Source organism: Manis pentadactyla, chromosome 6, assembly GCF_030020395.1.
Source record: "Manis pentadactyla isolate mManPen7 chromosome 6, mManPen7.hap1, whole genome shotgun sequence".
NCBI classification, from domain to species: Eukaryota; Metazoa; Chordata; class Mammalia; order Pholidota; family Manidae; genus Manis; species Manis pentadactyla.
The window spans coordinates 129,495,306-129,499,969 of record NC_080024.1 but is presented as its reverse complement, the minus strand read 5'-3'; the positions used below and the strand labels follow the sequence as shown (position 1 = coordinate 129,499,969).

Genomic DNA, 4,664 nt, shown 5'->3' with positions numbered 1-4,664 from the left:
CCTTTCTTGTTGGTTTGTGGCCCTCCTCTCCTGGGAGAACAGCGACCTCTAGTGGCTTGTGCTGCGCAGCTGCGCGCAGACAGGGTTTCTGCTTCCTGCCCGGCTGCTATGGAGTTAATCTCTGCTGTTGCTGTGGGCGTGGCCTGGCTCGGGCAGCTACTCCAAAATGGTGGAGTCGCGTTGGAGCAGGAGCTGCTGGGAGGCTATTTATCTCCGTAAGGGGCCTCCCTGCTCCCTGCAGCCCAGGGGTTAGGGTGCCCAGAGATCCCCGGATTCCCTACCTCTGGATTAAGTGTCCCGCCCTGCCCCTTTAAGACTTCCATAAAGCACCCGCCAAAACAAAACGACGACCAAAAAAAAAAAAAAAAAAAAAAATTTTTAAATTAAAAAAAAAATTTTTTTTAATTAAAAAAAAAAGGTGGTCGCTCATTTTTCTTTATTCTCCAGTGCCAGCCTCAGGCCTCTGCTCACCGGTCTTGCTGCCCTGTTTCCCTAGTATTGGGGTCCCTATCCCTTTAAGACTTCCAAAAAGCGCTTGCCAAAACAAAACAGAAAAAAAAAAAAAAGAAATGGTCCCGCGCTTTTCTTATGTCCTCTGTCGCCCAGCCTCCAGTGCCTGCTCACTGTTCTTGCTGCCCTGTTTTCCTAGTATCGAGGGCCCTGCACTCTGGCCCGGATGGCTGGGGCTGGGTGTTCGGCAGTCCTGGGCTCCGTCTCCCTCCCGCTCTGCCTGCTCTTCTCCCGCCGGGAGCTGGGGGGAGGGGCGCTCGGCTCCTGCGGGGCCGGGGCTTGTATCTTATCCCCTTCGCGAGGCGCTGGGTTCTCTCAGGTGCAGATGTGGTCTGGATATTGTCCTGTGTCCTCTGGTCTTTATTCTAGGAAGGGTTGTCTTTGTTATATTTTCATAGACATATGTGGTTTTGGGAGGAGATTTCCGCTGCTCTACTCACGCCGCCATCTTCCGCCCCTCCCGACTTATTTATTTTATAACTGGAAGATTATAACTTTTGACCCCCTTCACCCATTTTGCCCACCCCACTCCTTTGCCTCTGGCAAGATCAATCTATGATTTTTTTTAAAGATTTTACATATAAGTGCGATTACACAGTATTTGTCTTCTCTTATTTCACCTAGCATATTGCCCTCAAGGTCCATCCATATTGTTACAATGACAAAATTTCCTTCTTTTTTATGGTGTATAGTATTCCCGTGTGTGTGTGTGTGTGTGTGTGTGTGTGTGTGTGTGTGTGTGTGTGTGTAACCCACATTTTCTTTCTTCCATTCATCTGTTGATAGACAGTAGGTTGTTTCCATTTCTTGCTTATTATAAATATTACTGCAGTGAAGATGCGGGGGTGCAGATATCTTTTTTAGGTAGTGTTTTCATTTTCTTCAGGTAAATACTCAAAAATGGAATTGCGGTATCATATGGTAGTTCTACTGTTGATTTTTTGAGGGACCTCTATACTCTTTCCAAAGTGGCTGCACCCGTTTACATTCCCACCAACGATGCACAAGGGGTCCCTTTTTGCCATATTCTTACCAATGCTTGTTATTTGTCTTTTTAATAGTAGCCATTCTAAAAGGTACAGGGTGATATCTTATTGTGGTTTTGTTTGCATTTCCCTGATGATTAAAGATGTAGAGCATCTTTTCATGTACCTGTTGGCCATTTGTATGTTTTCTTTGGAAAAATGTCTATTCAGAGCCTCCACCCATTTTTTAATAAGATTGATTTTTGCTATTAAGTTGTACGGGTCCTTTATTTATATATTGGATATTAACCCCTCATATATGATTTGCACATATTTCTCCCATCTGGTAGGTTGCCTTTTCATTTTGCTGATGATTTCCTTTGCTATGCCAAAGACCTTACAGGTTGTCTGTAAGTAGTCTAATGTCCTTGTAAATTATTTGATCTTTTGCTTGGTGGACCTGAATTATTTTTTTATTAGAGTCTAATGATTACATTAGGGTATACCTGGGAGACAATCATTCTGCATTAATTTTCCCAGGTCCCTAGTAGTCTTTTCAATATATAGATTCAGATATTTCTAGAAAGAAAGTTGTGTTTGATTATTTTTCAAGTATTAATTCTGTTGTATTGTTTAGTTTTCTTTCTCAGGGACTCTGTTAAGCCTATATTATTATGATTTTGTCTGCTCTCCATTGCCACTACTTTATCTTTGGCCCTTTTTACTTTTTTCTTATCTCATTTTCATTTCATTAGCTATTTTCCTGCCTTTCCTTAACAGTCTTCATTTGAGAAAAAATTATGTATTTTCTCTTATTTCTCTCCTGAGTACAATCAACTCTTTTTATTGTTTACTGATTTTCCTTTGTTTTCAGTCTTTTTCTGTTTTGATTCAAGGTGGTTTCTCATAACTTCAAACACACATGTGAGGGTATTTAATTCAGTTTAGAGTCTAATCTTAAAATTTTCTTCTGCTTTATGATTGTACAAGGAAAAACATTTTTATCAGTTGAGATGGGATAAATCATATTTTCTGATGTTACAACAAATTTTATTAGAATTGTTCATCTTCTGTTCATTCTTTAGATTTTGGGGTAGTTTACACTATTATCAGATACCATGGCATATTCTTCTGTCAGTGCAACAAAGTCTAGATTCTCTGGTGAATTTTTATCTCTTTTGTACCTATGTGATTGAGGAGGAATAAGCATCTTTCCTCTTTTGCTTCTCTTCTTAACATCTAATCGCTAAAAATGTTTTCCCCTCACTTTCGTACATTTTCTTCCCCAGAAGCTCTTGAGGGCTGCCATTTCTAGTAACATGTCCTTGTGAATTTCTTCTCCCATGCGTCATCTGATCTACCAAGGTACATTGTGAGAATTTTCCAACTTAGAGCAGATGTGCTCTTTTTGGCAGTGTTTTTGGCTCAACTTCTGGATCACTAGTTCTATTCTTGTTTCTCCCTCCCTGAACTTTTTTCAGACCACTCTTGCTTGACCTCCAAATCCTGTGACATGGTGGAAACGTAAGAGATCAGTACCTGAGATCTGATCTGGTGGGTTCTTTTCCTTCTCTTTTTTCTTATTTTTCATTTTGCTTACTGTTATTTTTAAATTAAGCCATACTCTATCTTTGACAATGTTGAGTGTGTTGTTCATGTGTGATTTCACCTTTTTGTTTTTCTCTATTATTATAGAGGAAACTCTGAGGGTCACAGACTTAAGCACACTACTAGTTCCTCAGTTACTCTCTTCACTTCTCTTTTCCAGAGCAACCAGAACCCAAGCATTCCCTGCAGGGAGTAGGTAGAAGGTATTGCCAAATGCTTCTCAGTCTTTGGTTAACTCTGTTCTTAAGTCTTTAAAGAGCACCACAGTCTAACTCAGTCCAAGGTAAATTTACTTTAAAAATGCTCCTTATTAGTAATTTCTTCCCTCATGCCCTTAAAAATATTTACTCCCCCAAAAGTGAGGGAACAAACTGCTGAGCCTTTAGAAAGCAGAACTCCTATGTTTAATATGCCAAAAGTCCCAGCAGAAATAACTCCAGGGTCATAATACCCTAGATACCTTTGTTATGGATAATAAACATATTCAGCTACAAAGAAAGTACCTTCATTACTCAAGTTCAAAGCTAGAAAAGGCCTGGGGGATTATCTGGCATGACTACAAATTAAAAATTTGGGCAAATAAAACAAGTTCTTAAAATTGTCACAGATATTGGCCAAGTCATTGCCAGGAGCTAGGACTCCTGATTCTTAGACCAATGCTGGGTTTTGTTTTTATTTTTGTTATCCGATACATGTTCATTTATTTTACAACTCAAAAGGAATCACAAACCCTTCTGCCCTATCTCCCTGAAAACAGTTTCTTTTATCACAAGCTCAAAAATTAAAACCAAATGAAGATAAGTTAATTTCAGTACAATTACTCTTCAGTATAGTTGTCATAATTATTAGAGTTTAAATTTCCTACAAGTGACCAATGTCCAAGTGACTTACAGGGAAATCCCAATTACTGGCCAGAAGGAAATTCTGTATTACAAATTAGCAAATGCTAGTATAAAAATAGTCTGTGCATTGAAATAGCCTTTCCTTGTTAAAAAAGTGGAATACTTCATGAATTTGCATGTCATCTTTGCTCAAGGATCATATTAATCTTCTCTGTATGATTCCAGTTTTAGTGTATGTACTGGCAAAGTGAGAAACAGTACTGTTTCTTATGCTTTAATGCCTGGTTTGTATGAGAAAATGCTTTAACAGTAACCAGAGAGTCAAGGGTTAAGTTTAGTTCTCCAGTCTGAACAGAACTTGGATTCTGTGCACTTCTCCTAAGTTACTTGACCACTAACCAGACCTTCTGAAAAGCCCTGGGAACACAGATCATAGTATTACTTGTACTCTGGGTTGGTATCCAGTGTCAAAAGTGAATAGAGTTGATCCTTATACTGATCAGTAAATATATGATTTTCAGCAAGTTTTATGAACTATGAAAATGATTATCAACCTACATTTCCACCTTTGTAGATGGGTTGATCCTCTATGGACATGAACTAGGTGGGAACCCATGTACTAGATGATATTTTAGATTCCTTTTAACTAGGTCATTCTTTATCTTTCTGGTAGTACATCAAATCATTGTGTTATGAAATGGAAACCCAGGAACACTTACCTCACTTTAAATATTTGAAA

The 4,664-nt window shown here is 39.0% G+C and overlaps 1 non-coding gene across 1 annotated transcript; it reads right to left on the bottom strand.

Annotated features, from left to right (window-relative positions):
* Positions 1-4,073: 4,073 nt before the first annotated feature.
* LOC118912225 (U6 spliceosomal RNA) lies at positions 4,074-4,176 on the bottom strand. Its single transcript, XR_005024732.2, has one exon. It is a non-coding gene; the product is annotated as a U6 spliceosomal RNA (small nuclear RNA).
* Positions 4,177-4,664: the final 488 nt, after the last annotated feature.